Source organism: Marmota monax, unplaced genomic scaffold, assembly GCF_021218885.2.
Source record: "Marmota monax isolate L192 unplaced genomic scaffold, Marmota_monax_Labrador192_F-V1.1 WCK01_AAM20220418_F8-fsc00056, whole genome shotgun sequence".
Taxonomy (NCBI): domain Eukaryota; kingdom Metazoa; phylum Chordata; class Mammalia; order Rodentia; family Sciuridae; genus Marmota; species Marmota monax.
In genome coordinates this window covers 9,496,596-9,513,878 of record NW_026695212.1, presented here as the reverse complement: position 1 = coordinate 9,513,878, position 17,283 = coordinate 9,496,596, and positions in this window count along the sequence as shown.

Below are 17,283 nucleotides of genomic sequence, written 5' to 3'. Positions count from 1 at the left end.
CAATCATGTAAACTAATCTGACTTATGAATTTGACAACATGTTTTATGTTCTATCATTTCCAAGAGCATGCACACTGCATGTTTTATTCCTATAATTTTTTGATAATTTGCAACATCTCTTCCAAATAGCTAGAAGAAGTAGAAAGCAAAGGGGAGAATTATGTGCAGTGAGACCTGAGAGTTAAAGAGAAGTATTTTAGGCTACATTAAGACTTGAGAAAAATGGAAACTGTAGTAATTTTTTTAGAGGGGAATGTGCTTGAGGTAAAGAGAAGATGAATATTTCTATTCCAATCCAATGTTTCACTCACAATATATGAATTTTGTTTTATTCATATATTACTTCACATGGTTGTTATTAAATTGCCTCTCTTCTGATTGCTGATCAACACCAATACCATTCAGATTTTTGAAACATTTATATTGGACCATGTCATGGTTTAGACATGAAGTGTCCCCCAAAATTTCATGTGTGAGACAATGCAAGCAAATTTAGAAATAAAATGATTAGGTCATGAGAGATTTAACCTAATCAGTGCATCAGTCCCCTGATAAGGGTTAACTTGGTAATTGTAGGCAGGACGGGTGTGGCTGGAGGAAGTGGGTCCCTGGGGGAGGGGGGTCTTGACTTTGTGGTTTATAATTTGTCCTTGCTGAGCAGAGCTCTCTCTCTGTTTCCAGAAATCCTGTCCCCAGCTGCTTTCCTCTGCCACACTCTTCTTCCATGATATTCTGCCTCATCTCAGGTCCCAAAAAATGGAGTCAGTCATCTATGGACTGAGACCTTTGAAACTACAAGTCCCCAAATAAGCTTTTACTCCTTTAATTGTTTTTGTCAGGGCATTTGGTCATAGCAGCAGGAAAAAAGCTGACTAAAACCAGCTAATCCTTACAAAAACTTTTATATGTGATTGTAATATATTCATAAAATATTTATAAAAATTTATTTTGATTCTCAGAAGAATCATAATAAAACCAAACGAATTAAAATAACATCTCTTCCAGGCTATTCTTAAACTCTTATCCCCTTTAATTTTCTTCCTGGTTCCCATCCTGATCCCATGTATGTACTTATTTACCTGCTAATAGGGTGAGGACACAGGGCAAAACTATCTTGTATTCTTCTTTATCTCTGTCTCTAGAATAAGACTTAGCAAATAGAAAGAGTTCCACAAATATTTGTCAAATTAATAAATGGATGAATCTGCTCATCTAGGAAATTTGCATGTATAGAAACTGCTACTTCCCAATGAAGCTGAATAAATGAGATCTCTTAGTCACGATATCCCCTTCACTCTGAAAAGGTCATAAAATTAATCTTTTCTTTAATTCCCTGTATTTATGTATGCAGAATGACTGCCTAATACAAGGGGCTCATCACTTACTAGCAAGCAATAAAACCCTTTTACAATCTGTTCTATGGTCATGTAAATAACAACCATCTAATTGTGACTTGGTAATAGTTGCATTGATATTCATTATCTGCTACATCCTTCCTGGTTGTCTAGTTATCACACTTTAGTGAGCTTAATTTTTAAAAGGAATTGCATACATTCTTACAAGGACAAAAATCTACATCCACATATCTACACACGCACACACACACACACACACACACACACACACACACACAGAGGGAGAGCTGAAGTAAACCAGAGAGTGAGGGAGTGAGAGGTGGTGTGTTATGGTTTAGATGTGAGGTATCCCTCAAAACTCATATATGAAACAATGCAAGAAAAATTAGAGGTAAAATGATTGGGTTATGAGAACTTTAACACAATCAGTGAATTACACACCACCACCCCCGCCAGGGATTAACTGGATGGTGTCTAGAGGAAGGGTCATTGGGGGCATGCCTTTGGGATATATATTATGTACATGGTGAGGGGAGACTCTCTCTCTGCTTCCTGGTGTGATGTCTTTGGCTGATTCCCTCCACCATATCCTTCCACCATGATGTTCAGCCTCACCTTGAGTCCCAAGGAATGGAGCTGACTGTCTATAGACTTGAGACTTCTGAAACCATGAGTCCTGAAATAATCTTTCCCTCCTCTATGTTGTTCTTGTCAGGTCGTTTAGTCACAACAGAAAAAAAAATGTTGACTAAAGCACAAGAAAAGAGAAGCCTCGCTTTCATTCATTCAGTATTTGATTCTCATTGCATAGAATATTACCTAGGACTTGTAGCAGTCATTCACTGAATATTTGCATTTAATAAAGTAATATAATTCACATTTAGCCAAAATGAATGAAGACTTTTCTTTGGGGTGAGACATCTAACTACATACCTGTTTTTCAGTTAGATTTTGTTTATGTTGGATTTTTACCAAGCATATCAGTGAGGAAAGAGTGCTACATAAAGTCAGGATTTTCCAGTTCAGGTGCATAAGTGATCTATGCAAGTCCTTAGAGTTACCTAAGATTCAGTTTTCTGAATTATCAATGGAATGAAAGTAGTTACTTGATTCTCTAAGCCTCCTTTTTAAATCAAAAATCATGTTTTTATCAATTCTTTCCACTTAAGCCATTTTAAATGGCATCTGTTTTTAAAGACAATTAGTAGACTAGTGTAAACTTGGGGTTTTGTTGCTGTTGTTTGTTTGCTTGCTTTTGTTTTCTTTTTTCAAATATTATTAATGGAAAGTCTGTCAATTATTCAAAACTCTTTTCTTCCATTCCCCATTTTTACTTGTCTCTAGTCAGGACATGTGGCATCTTCCTAACTGCAAATTAAGGAATAATAACTGTAGTAAAGTTTCGATGGTTTCAATATGAAGTATCCCCCACAAAGTTCAAGTGCAAGAAATCTTAAAGATAATTGGGTTATGAGAGTTTTAACCTAACCAGTGTATTAATCCCCTAACAGAGATTAAGTGGATAGATAACAGTGACAAAAAGCTGACTAAAACAAAAGTCATGAATCCTAAGAATTGATAACTGTGTGAGCAGCATAGGTGACTCACTTTCATCTGAGAAAAATTGTGCATTTGGCTGATGTGAATAAAAGCAAGACTCAGATAAAACCTCTGAGCCAGATTCTGTTCTGCATTGACAAGCTCACTTCCAAACAACTGCTTGAAGGCCAAAGCCTTGTGGATATTGTGTTGTATTCTAGTTTCTAATTTTAGCAGGGAACTTTGACACAATTAATGCTCTCTGTTAGCCAGTCGGATTGGGTACCTTTCTACATTTTATTCAATATGGAGTTACCAACATCTTTGCAAGTGAGATAGAATGCTTTATAAATTATAGTATTTAAGCTATTACAGAGTCCATTAAAGAAGAGTTATCAACAGAAAACTGTATTCCTTATTATTGTTTATCTAAGAAAAAATCTTTAGAAAGGACCAGTACATAAGAGTAGTTTTCTTCTACATCTCAAAAAATAATTAAGGTTTTAATCTTTGTTTTTTAATCTCTAATGTGATCTATGAGGTTTGTCGAAGAGGCATTTTAACCATATTCTCTAGTACAGAGTACGAGTCAAAATCAAATAGTTTTATGGTTTCTTGCGTGAGGTTATCTGGAACGTGCCAAAACATTTTGCAGCAAAATCATTTCTTTCCAAACCATATATATTATTGTGTTTTATCACCCTAAAACAATCTCTGTATACTTTTTATTTCTCCCAGATGTGGTTATTAGAATCTTTTAGGTAAACCTTCCCACGGGGGTTTACTTATAGAAAGATGATTGTGGTTACACACCCATCTTAGTATCCATGACAATCAGGAAATAAAATAATCTCCAGCTCTGGGGCACATGTTAGTCTAAGGCAGTAATGGCAATCCAATTCCCTCTTTCAACACAAGGCTTTAGAAGTAGGTGGAGACGCACATCTGGTCCCCTTCATTCTTTCACACATCCACTCAACCACCATTTCTGAATATCTCTTCGATGCCAGGCCCTATTCACATCATCTGGGATACAGGAAGAAATAAAAAGTATTTCATAGAACTTATATTTTAGATGAAGAAAAGGGTAAAAAACATAAATAAATTGATAAATAATATCTCAGAGGCATCTGATAAATTTATAAATAATATCTCAGTGAAAACTTCCATGAAGAAAAATAAAGCCAGGAGAAGTGAGAAAAAATGTGGGAAGAAGGATCCTGTGTTCAGTAAATGAGATCACCAAAGGCCTCCATTTCAAGCAAAACAGAAGTTGTGACTGAAACGCCAGGGGGAAAAACTAGAATCCAATTGGGTATTATTTTAACAACTGTAGTTATTATATGGTCCTAAGACAAAAATATGGAAAGGAATATAGAGTGCTGTCAAGTCCAGTGATCTTTATACATGGCAAAAGTTGTTAGAAAAAGGGCCTGGGGCTGTAGTTCAGTCATACAACAATTGCCTAGCATATGTGAGGCACTGTGTTCCATCCTCGGCATCACATAAAAATAAATAAATAAAATAAAGGTATTGTGTCTACAACCAAAATATATTTTTAAAAAATATTTTGTATACTTCAAATGATAAAAAGAAACTGAAGTGATATAATCATTTGTATGGGGGTTTCAGAACAATCTCATTTAAAAATTCATGCTGATATTACTCAAAATTAGTAGATGCCCCACAAGATCACAGCTCTCTCTATCTCATGGACTGTGGGCTCCGAGCAAGTTTTATTAAATTTCAGTCACTTAGGGCTGGGGATGTGGCTCAAGCGGTAGCACGCTCGCCTGGCATGCGTGCGGCCCAGGTTCGACCCTCAGCACCACATACCAACAAAGATGTTGTGTCCACCGAAAACTAAAAAATAAGTATTAAAAAAATTCTCTCTCTCTCTCTCTCCTCTCTCACTCTCTCTTTAAAAAAAAAAGAAAATTCAGTCACTTCAGATTTCCAAGCTGAGAAAACCATGTCAAAATTTACTTGGAAAGGTAGTCTTAAAAAATTGATGTTTATCATTAATTTAGGGAATATTTAGAACAAGAAAATAAAACCTGTCATATTAATATTTCATATTAAGAAATCTATGCATATTTGGTAATACAAGTACTTGGTAGTACAAGTAATATTAAAGAGAGTTTGCCCCATTGGAATGACCAACCAATCCTATGACTTACTTAACACATAAACCTCAATACAAAAATTATTACCTACCTATTTTGGGAGTATTTGTTACTTAAAATAAACAAAGAGTATTTGAAAAATAAATTTTAAAACATTGAATTAAAATACAGTTTAAATACTGAATAGATTATAAAAGGGAGCAAATTTTGATCAAAGTTCCCTTAAAGGCAGTCATTATAATCACTAGACTTCTAAACAGAATAATAATACATATATATCTCAAACTTATTAAGAATGTGATTTTACGAAAAAAAAACTTTAATAATTGAATGTTTAGCTTAAAACTAAACTCTTTGAATAAACTTTGGGGTGCAAAACAGGTACTTAGGTAGTGCAGATAAAACATATTTTTCACTGAACTCGATTCTGAGCAGAGATCTGAACAATGGGGGAAGGGTAGCCCTGGCAGAAGGATTGGCAAGTGCAGAGGTCCTGAGGTAGGAACATACCTGCCTGATGTTTATAGCCAAGTGTGATTCCTATAATTTCTGAGAACCCTCCTGCTCCCAGAGGGCGATGCCTGGGAGAGAGGAAGTCAGAGCCTGAGAGCAATGGGAAGCAGAAACAGAGTCCTGGCATTCTCTGACTTTTACTTCTTCTAATGTAAAATAACAAATTCCCCTATATTTTAGGGAGCCTCGAATTTGCAGTTCACTGTCATTGCTTGCAGGAGAAAACATTCAAACAATTTAAGTTGCTATTTATATTCTTTTAATCTTCTTCAAATTGCCAAACAACAAGCAGGCAATCTTTTCCAGGTGATGTGCTGAGGGACTTTATTTTCAAGTAGATTTTCATTTTTGGTTAAGATATTTTTTCTGAAGTTATCACATAACGGCTTATGCATGCTTGCCACTTCAGTTTTACATATATTGTCTCTCAACTTCACCTAAACTCTCACAATGAAATTGTTTTATTCCATTTATAGAGAATAAAACTGAAATTCAGAAGTTAAATCACTTGAACTTGAAGTCAGGTGGTCAAGGATCATATCCACTGCTATTTTCATTATATCCAGCTGTTAGTAACTGATCTTTGGCATAAAACTGTAGTCCAACTGAAATTTTAAAGTCATAAATTCAGGGAAATTAAAGTCTAAAAAGAGAGTGCTAGTGGAAAACATGATTTGGTGAAATGTTCTCCTGTACCGAGCTCTTTAAAATATTTCATCAGCAACTTCATTTATTCAGAAGTTTAACCTTATGTTGGAAGAGCAAGGAGTTTATGGGGAGTTGAGAGAATGCCTATCATTTAGTAGGTGATACTAAGTTTCAGCTTCCCTATTACTAAACTATGGTGGGGAGTAACACCTCACTCCTAACAGAGTGCTTGCTATAAAATAGCAGCTTGGTATACAATAATCATCATTGGGCTAAATGAGGGCAAAAATGAGTTGCTTTTCTAAAACTTCATCATGAATCACCAGGAGACTCATTTGTCAACTGACTTCCTATAGCTTTAAATTCGCATAGGAAAGTTAAAATTTTAATATAATATTTTTAATAATACACTTAAATATATGCCTCTCTCCCTAATTCCTCTATAATTTTGTTTGTCTTGGATATACCCTTGTCACTCAGTCTCCAGCCATTTCTAAATGACATCTGTTCATGTATAATAATACAATACAAATAAAAGAAAGGATTTCATACAAAGTTTGAACATGACATCAGAGGTAAAGATCCAGCAGATTGATGAGTTGGAAGTTTAAAAGGCAAATAAAAAAAAAGAAATCAAAGGAGATAATATCACAAAGCATTCCAAAGGGAAAATATTAAGACATTAAAGGATAAAATCAAGACCTTAGAAAAATCAATTGAACACACAAATACCTTTAAAAATGAATCTATTGTTTTCCTGAAAAAATCCAAATTACATAAAGGATTTTACTCTATCATCTCATCATCATGTATTTTTTCAAAAAATATCACTTGACTCATTCTTTTTCATTTTTTAAAGAACATAGTGACAATTGAGACATTTTACTAAATATGGAATGAAATAAATTTATGGTTGATTTCAAGATGTAAGAATCCAAAATTTTTCCCTGTTTTGTATTAAAAGTTGCTGCTTATTTTAAATGACTTCACTTTGTCATTGGCTTTCATTAAATTATCTTCTCATGAAATAATTAATAAAAAATGTCCTTAATGGTTGATTCCCAGAAAATGAATTGTGCTAATTAGGGGGCATATTAATCAGTAATGGAAGGTTCATAGCCTTCTCAAGGTCACAGCAGCAATGTCAGTAATTCTGATCCTTTCCATCACCTAAAGAGGGTAGATAATGCCCAGTGTTCTAGATGGTTTCCCCATTCCAGCCATATCTTTGGGCAGTAGTTTCATCCAATCAGTAAGTAAATATCTATTGAACATTTACAGTGTCTTATAGGGTACCACTGGAGACTGAGTATTGCGAAAAACAGATAAAAATCCTTATAAAGCTTTCTAATAGGAAAGTAAAAGCAATAAGATGGTATATAGGTTAATTATATGCTATGTTGGCCACAGATAAATATGTTAAGAAAAAATGAAGTAGGTTTGGAGTATTGAAATATTGGATGGGTCTTGTCTGGAAATTCTAGATATGAACTAGGAAACCCTCAATGAGATGTGGTTGCATAACAAAGACTGGAAATAATCACAGGAGATATCCATGAGGGTGTTTAAGAGAAGGGTATCCCTGGCAGAGGGAATACCAATGCTAAGTGTGGGAGTGGGAGTGTGGGAGTGTGCTGTGGTACCCAAAGGACTGATAGAAGTACTGAGTAGCTGGAGGGGAGTGAACATCCAGGAGAGAACTGGCAGAAGTGAGGCAAGAAGAAATAAGCAAGCAAACTCCCTAAGTTTTGCTCCCTCGTATGCCAAATAGGCATATAAAGGATGCTCTCAGTCTAGGATATCTGTGAATATTCCATGAGTCCATTCTTACAAACTACTTAGCATAACAGCAGGCATGTAGTACATGCTTAATAACAATTATAATGCTATAGTTTAGTATTTCATCAAAATGAAGCAAAATGATATTTGAATCATTTAACGTACTCCCTTAACCGAATTCATGGCTACTAGGAAACCATTGGTTTATAATCTGTCGTTGTTATTGTTGTTGTCCTGGTCCTTGTCTTGCCTACAGAGACAATGTGCTAGTATTATTAATGTTGGGTGTGCTCAGTTAGACAATAAGAGTTACTTTCCTAAATAGACCAATTTTTAACTTTGCCACTGTGAGCCTAAGTAATGTGAATTTTCCCATTGGAAACAGTTCTATTTTGTTCATTTTACTGGTAAAATCCAGTTACTAATTCAGACCACTAGACTCTGTCAGAAGATTCCCTAAGGTGATTCCATTCAGTGAGCCAGCATGGGGGAAAGCTAGCAAGAGCCTTCTGGCAGCAGAATATTGAAAACACCTAACCACTATTTACCATACTCTGTACTGTCATATATATCATCTCTTATCATTCTCTACACTTTTTTATGTGACTTGGCAAAACAGCTGATACCATTTTCATTTTATAAAAAAATAACTGAAATATACAGACGGAGATGAAGAGACAAACCTGGGTCCTGAGCCCACGTTAGACTCCTCATTGTGTGTTCCTCCTAAAAACAGAAACAAGAACACTTGGGATTCATCCCAGATTTTTCATCGTCAGATATGGGATCTTAAAATATGCCTTCTCTCTGGGTTTCTCCAGGATTGATATTCAGTGACTTATAATATCCCTTTCAATACAAGGACCTTGGAATCCTAAGGTAGTAATGAAACAAACAAACTCAAAGAACATTTGAGGAAGAAATTCCACTAGTTCATGAAATCAACAAAATATATGTTACATTTGAACAGAAACATTTCTGTCATATACTATATGGGAAGTTGAGACAGTGGAAGGAATGGGGGATGTCAAGTGGGCCCTGAACATTACTCCAGGCAAAAGAATCCCAAGCACACCTATCGCTACCACCCATTTTTAAAATTTTTACTTTTGTGTTATTTCATGGAAAGATAAATAAAAATATTAATAAAACTGATAGCTTCCAAAGAAAAATTCAACCAAAGTCTGACTGGACATTCTAAAAATAGCTACTCTTCTTGAACTTTTTTTTTTAAGTTCTTTCTTTTTTAGTTGTATATAATCTGAGGTACATAATGAATCAAATTTGGAAATAGTCACTGCAATATTGTTGTCGTCTTATCATGCTACTATGAGATCCACAACAGTCTGTTTGTACTGAACATTCCTGTCTATTATCCCTTGGATCACTGATCTGTGTTTTTATTAATCATGTTGAAGAAGTCTGGAGAGCATTAGCAGTCCAATTCCCCTAGCGATTTTCCATCCTGTCATCTTAAAAGAGAACTGTACTGCATCATACAAAATCACCCTCACTAGTGCAGTGAAGTGGCAGGGGAAAGAAGGACAGTCCACTCACCTTAAAAGAGGCAAATATGTTCTGGAAAATTGGCCGTCTGCTTCTCTTGGATTTCCTAATGAACCAATGCCACCCATCTGAATAGAACAGAGATTTCAAGAAACCACAATTTTCCTGCTTCACATTACACCGATACTTGAATTAAATGCATGAATTTGGAGCAAAGTAATTGAGATGATCACAAATTAATTGCACCTGTTTCAAACCAACATAGGAAAACACTTTAATATACTATGTATTAAAATGTCATTTCTCCCACCAAATATACTGGCACAATTGAAGTCAGATCAGGGCCCTTTTAGACAGGGAAAAAGGATCACTGATTCCTTCGAGAATATATATTTCTGTATCTGTACATAAAACGACCTTGTCTTTTGGAAGCAGGCTTTTAGTTATATCCTGGGGAGAGAGTGACTTACATTGATTATTTACTGGTAGAATGCTGAGAGCATAAAAGAATGTGATTCTCTCTACTACAAAGAATGACAGCATCCATGCCTGGTTGAGCTAGTATTTGAAAATGTCCTCCCTTCCTTTCCTAAGATACAAGAATCATTAAAGCATCATTTAAGGATTCCTCACTTTGGATAATCAAGATAGATTTAAAACATTTATATAATAAATGAGCATATGGAAGCCACAGAAACTAAATTAGTCACATCACTGGATTCCACTCCTCCATCAACTTCTGTGGTTTACTGAGAATATAAGCCTTTTTTTAAAAAAACCTCAACTTGAATTCTTATATATTACTTGAATTCTTTCTACTATAATTGAATATCTATATTTGTTATTATACCTAGAATTATTCATTGATCCATTTGTGATTCAAAAGTGAAAGCTATTTTCCACGGAATTTGGTTTGAAATGAGTTACTAACAGTTTAAGATAAGTGAGAACAAAAATATGTATGAGTAAATAAATGAAATAAGTCTAAATAGCATATTTATTTCATTTTCTTTTTATGAAGATAAATAGGGGAAGAGCAAAACAATAAAACAAAAATGTCATGTGACGACTAGAAAACAATAGATTGTAAAGGAAATGGCATTTGCAAAGGGGTATATGCAACTATAGAAGATGAAAGTGCTCAAAATCTATGTGACTTAAATCTCACCTTCAGTAAAAGAAACTGCATAAAAATTTATTGAAAAGGGAGACTGGATATGTGGTGTTGATGACAATTCAGAAACATGAATTTAAATTTTATGTTTTAGTGTTTATCAAAGAAGAAATTCAACTGAAATGAGGACTCCATTCCACCTCCCTTCTTCTTGTAAAATGAGGACATTAATGACGTGTCCACTAGAAATATCACTACAGGAGAGGAACTGGAGTCACAGGATCACAGACTCATAATAAATAACTATAAAATATAAGAAGTTTATTAGAACTTTATAAAAGTGGGATTTGTAATTATTTGGTTAAGAAAAGAGACATACAACTTAGAATCATGTCTTATTGAATTTCAATATTTAACTCCATCTTTTGGGGCTAGACAAACAATTGTGGTTTATACTAGTGTTTCTTAAATTTTTAGAATTAAACTCCATTGCTATTTATTAGATCACTCCCTTATCTGAGAATATCCATTTGTAAAGTCTATTAAAATATTCAGGGATTTAAACATTATTTTTAATATTTGTAGTTTCTTTGAGGCATCTCAGGAATCACAAAACCAAGATTAGTATTCACTATTTTCTAATTTTGAAACATTAAAAAATATTTATACCAAGGATAAAAAGCTAATTCTGTTCTACTGGATTATCACTCTAAGAGACGATTGCTTTTCATTGCAAATATGTGTGTAAGCCACTAGGTATTTACTTCTAGGCTATAGGCTTTCCTAGAGAGATTATTTTTAAAATACTGAAATAAAATGATTCTTGATTTTTCTGTCATTAAAAGACTTTGTTCACAAACCACAAGCCTAAAGGGAATAAAATCAACTAAAGAGAAATATGTGCTACAAAGGGAGCTTTAGCTCATGTTCTGGTCATTTAGACAAGATTTAATGCCTCCATTGATTTACACCCTGTATTGTAGTTAAGATAGTAATTGCTACATCACAGTTTATAGAATCTCCTGTACTTTGAATGATGTCGTTTCTAAAATACCACAGTATACTAATAAGGTATTGGGTCATTACTGTTTTTATTTTTTAGACTGTATACTATCTTTTCACAAAACACTTTTTCCCCCTGAGTTCTAACAATCTAAAGCCTTTTCTATTAAATTATTTCATAGATTCACTGAAATTTTACAATTTAAACATGGTTTGAACATGGTTCATGTCAATGGCTATGTATATCACTAGGGGATCAGCATTGAAAAAGACACAGATTCTATCCTTAGGAGGTTATTGTTACTTTGACAATAAGTACAGACAAGTTACCTTGTGGTTACTATATAATAGGATAATAGCACATAAGTGCAACATATTATGGAAGAATGGACGGGTGCACCAGGAAGAATTACAAATGGATCACAGAGGCTTTCTGAGCGGGCTATTGATAACAGTCAACAGAAGGAGAGTGAAGAACAGTCAAGAAAGATGGAAGAGCATATTAAAAACCAGAGGGGAAAAAATTATGGCTATTTGAGGACTCAGTGTCACTGGAGCCTACAGCATGGTACATAAGTGTCCTTAAATGAGAATTGACAGGAAGAAGAGACTCAGATCTTAAAGGGCCAAGGTGGTATACCAAGGGGAGTAGGGGAACACTAAAGTGCTTTTTATCAGACACCTCCTGTGTCCCATCACAGATCCACTTGGACTGAACTTGTCTCTGGGTGCCAAGGCCATTGTTTTCTCCAACTCAGTTGCTTCTACAGAGATAAATCTATATAGTTCAGAAAAATTTTATGCAGGAACACAGAATTACACTCAATTTCCAGCCTTCACTGCATGCTTCTAGCTTCACACTTGAGGGCTTTCCTACTGCAATGGATAATTCACAGGACCTGCTTGGTGCCTCTGCGTGCACAAGGAATGTGGGACAGTTTAGGCCCATCGCTAAAGGACAAGAATACAGATGTGCTATTCCATATATAAAAATGCCAGCTATTAAGAACTGAAAATAAACATAGCAAGCTCTTAAAACCTGTTTCATCATCCTATCTTAAGAACAATCTAAAAGACTAATATTTTGTAGTTTCATATGTATATACCAGTTATCTATTGCTTTCTTACAAATTACCCCCAAAAGAAAGCCAATTACAAAACAAGCACTTGTTATCTTACACAAATGACAAATCTGAAATCAGTTTGCCTGGTGGTTGTGATTAAGGGTCTTGCATGATATCGTAGTCAAGGTGTCCATCCAAGCTGCAATCTTCTGAAAGCTTTACTGGAGCTGGATGATCCCTTCAGAGATGATTCAGTCTGTGGCTAGTCACAGAAGGCATCAATTCCTTGCTGACTTTTGTCAAGAGGACTGAGTTTCTTCTCATAACAATGTCTCCATAGACCTACTTATGTATTTTTATAAAATGAAAATTTACTTCATCTAGGACAAATGATTCAAGAAAAAGGAGCAGAGGAAACCACATTGCATTTCAGCTATTCATCCTAGAGGTCACACGTCATCACTTTGAACACATTCTATCGGTTAGAAGTGAGTCACTAACTTGAGAACTCATTGAAACTGAGGGGGAAAGGATTTACTTTTAAATGAAGACCTATCAAAGAATATGTGGAATTCTGAATTTTTAAATCACTACAACAATAAAAAAGAGGAGATTTTGTGCATCCCTTTAACTCCACTGACATTCTCTCTCTATCGTTTTCTTAGTCCTATGAGTAACCCCATATGAACCTGTGGAAACATCCAAATCACATATTCAATCTTGATCCAAACACACCACCAACCACTGCTTCTTGGGTAATTCTTAGGCTTAAAGGTGCATGCAACAGTCTTGCCATCTGCTAGAAAGGGGGACTAGGCAAAAAAGAGTGTACAAGCCTTAGAAAAATCCTTGGAGCTATTTGGGTAGAGATTCCAGAGTTCCAGATGTGGCTGAAAAAATGTGGACATGCATTCTGAGAGGGGGAGCACTCTGGGTAGCTAAGTCCTATAGATTCCATGTACTCCTCAAGAGGTGGAGTAAATAAATCTATGGACAGGGAAGAAAGATATTGGTGTGGAACACTATGAAGTGTACGTCCCAAAGAATGGTACTTGTGCTTTTAATCTAAAAGCAATGCTGAGACACACTTTAACCCATATATTAGAGAAGGTGAAAAATAAATTCTCTATTTGCTTCCTGGAAAAATGAATCTGAGCCCATGACACAACCTCTCTAATCCATGAAGGTCAGTAGACAGCTGCTCTCCATACCAAGTGGCAGCTGACTTTCACCCCCGTATTGGCTCTCCTTTCCTACCTCACTTCTTTTTGATTTTTTCCCTCACTTGAGCTTGCTTATAGTCATATTCCTTAATAAAATTATAACAGATTACTTTTGATTTCTGAAGATCCCAGTTTCAAAAAAAATCATTGGATTTTTTTCCTGACAGGTAAATGCATTCCTTCATCCATTTAACAAATATTTTGAGTACCTTATAAGATATAGTCAATGTGCAGGGTGGTGAGGATAAATAAAGAAGACAGATATGACTCTGCCTTCATGAAGCATATTAGCCAGAGGGGAAACAGAGAAGTTAACTGGCAGCTGTGATCGAATGCGATGTGTGCTACAGTGTAAAAGTGCAAAGCGCTGTTGCAAAGTATAAGAAGGAAACCTAACCCATTCTTGTAGGTTGATGGCAAGTTTCCCAGAGGAAATAGAAAGGACTCTTGGTTGTGAATGTTTGGTAATCAACAACTATGTTAGTCCATCATCCACACCATTCCACCTGTTTACCTTTTGCTATATCTTCCAATGTGCCAAGCTCTCTAGCACACACATTCTCTCCAACCCTTGCCTATAGAGTTTCTTTGATCTTAAGCATTTTTGCATCCCCCCCACCACAAACTAATTCCAACTCCTTTATGTCTCGAGAGAGCTGATTGAAAAATCTTAGAAAGATGGACAGAGGCCATGCCATAAAGGAACTGTGTGGCCGAGATGTTTGGACTTTATCCAGAAAAGTGAATGAAACTGTATATTAGGTTTGCACTTCGGAAAAAGTACTATGGCTGCTATATAGTGAAATGGAATGATAAAGTAGCCAAGAGCCTGTGGCAATAGACCAAGTAAGAGATTATGGTAATTTGACTGAATGTTTTGGTAGTGAGAAAGCAAGAATTAAGGGAATTGAAAGATAGTTTAATGTTATAAACAGTAAAAAGAGGTAAAATAAAATAATGAAAAGAAATAACTAAGAAAAAATTAATGTTCATAGCCAGTTTATACCCTAGGAATTGGGGTAGGTATCCTAGAAAACAATGAGGTTTGCATAGCCAGATAAAATATTTGTTTACTTAATCTGGCAAACCTGAGTGAGGTAGGGAACACAGGAGAAAGAATGTTTTTGAAAAATACTGAAAGAAGTTATAATTTCCAGCATCATTCTGAGATGTAAGTGTCTCCAGGAACTCATTTCAGATTATAAAATTTTGCAAGTTTTGAGAGGCTGATCACTCGTGTCTTTAAGTTTTAGCCAACTAAGTATAGAACAGAGCTAGAAGAAGATTAAAATAAGGATTTTGATTAATTTGTGAAATTGTGTAGTGTAATAATGCACACAGTAACTCCAAAAGCACAGGATCTTCAGGGAAAGCAGCTACGGCCTGAAGGGAAAAAAATAGAATGTCTTATCCAAGTTGTTCACTCCCTGGACACTCTTCCTACCCACTGTGAGTATAGACATTAGCACACAGAATTATATCTACACTGACGATGCTTACCCTTCCAGTAGCAGGGAGACTGGTTCCTAACTGTTACTGTTATACAGAGAGAAATATAGATGCATGCACACACAAACACACATACAGCCATAATCATATTTTACTATAGAAAGATCAATATGACTATGATACTTTAAGAGGAATATGAACTGGGAGCAGAGAGAGCTTTAGTAACACAGGATGAGGCTTAGGTAGAAATTAACAGTGGATATGGATAGTATTAGAATTGGTAGATTCACAGGACTCAAGATGAGGCTTAAAGAATAAGGAAATGCCACATGTAGTACCAATTCTGCATTATGGACAGGGATGTCGTTCATTCATTTCTTTTCTGTTAGAAAAGAAAGGCTGTTAAGAGATGTAGGAATTGAAAGATGGAAAGTTACTAAGGGCTATATTGCATAAGGTGCATAAAGCACTGCCAAAAGAAAATAACAAGGTAACAGATTACACATAATTGAAATCAGTGTGTGTGTGTGTGTGTGTGTGTGTGTGTGTTCTAGACAGACTTCAGACCAAAGGAGTGATTGGGCTAGATCAAGAGATGCATCTGAAAGGATAAGAGGTATTGTAGAATAGTTGAGCCAAATTGTATACTTAACTTTATTTCTCCATGTTCTGCCTCCATTATAGAACTATTCAGACTAAAATATGATTTCTTACCCTCTAATAAAAGTGTGAATGAGCACATGCCACAGTTATGGCCAGTGTATACACAATGGAATATTACTCAGCAATAAAAGAGAATAAAATCATGGTATTTGCAGGTAAATGGATAGAGTTAGACAAGATAATGCTAAGTGAAGTTAGTCAATCCCAAAAATCCAAATGACAAATGTTTTCTTTTATATAAGGAGGCTGCTTCATAGTAGGATAGGGAGAGGAAGCATGCGAGGAATAGACAAACTCTAAATAGGGCAGAGGAGTGGGAGAGAAGGGTGGGGGCATGGGGTTATAAATGATAGTGGAATGTGACAATCATTATTATCAAAAGTACATGTATAAAGACACAAATTGGTGTGAATACACTTTGTATACAACCAGAAATATGAAAAATTGTGCTCTATATGTGTAATAAGAATTATAATGCATTCTGCTGTCATATCTATATATAAAAAAGAATAAACAGATATTAACATGCATATTCTTCCTTTACTTCTTTATAGTGTCTGGAGTCTGGGCCTAAAAGCTTGAACAACAAAGGACTAGATGTGGAGAATGGTGAAACAGAAAGTATAATAAAGAGAAACATTGAGTCAGTACATAGCCCTGCCTTGTCACCCTCTGAGTTTATGTTATATAATAATAGTAAAAATAACCTCTCCACACTTATGTAAGCCACAGAGACCGATGTGTTTGTAAGTTTGTTTATAACTGAGTATGTTCCTGGCCAGTATGGAGAATCACCAGAAAGGGGTAATGCTTGCAGTCTTAGGAAAAGATCATATAGTTCAGAGAAAGCTAGAGAGGAGGGTAAGACAAGGACTTAAGGCAGAATCATATAGGAAGTAGTATTTAAGAAATAAGAATTTAAAAGAAAAGTTGTAGGAAATAGTAACCAGAGGGGCCAGGAATGTAGCTCTGTGGTGTAACACTTTCCTAACATATATGAAGCCAAGTATTTTATCTCAAGCATCTCACACACACACACACACACACACACACACACACACAATAAGCCTAAAAGTAGGAAGCAGTTCTAGAAGGTAGCACAACTGGATCTCAGAGGATAGAGATAATACAAAGTGGAGTGCATTTCATAAAGTCAGATGGTACAGAGAGCTCAAGAAAGAAAATTCCAAATGGTTATTTAGATGTCAAAATTAATAGTCCATTAGTGGCCTTGGAAAGAGTAGTTTTCGTGACATTTAGGCAGTAGAAGCCATTTTATAGCAAGTAAACCCATTTTATAGC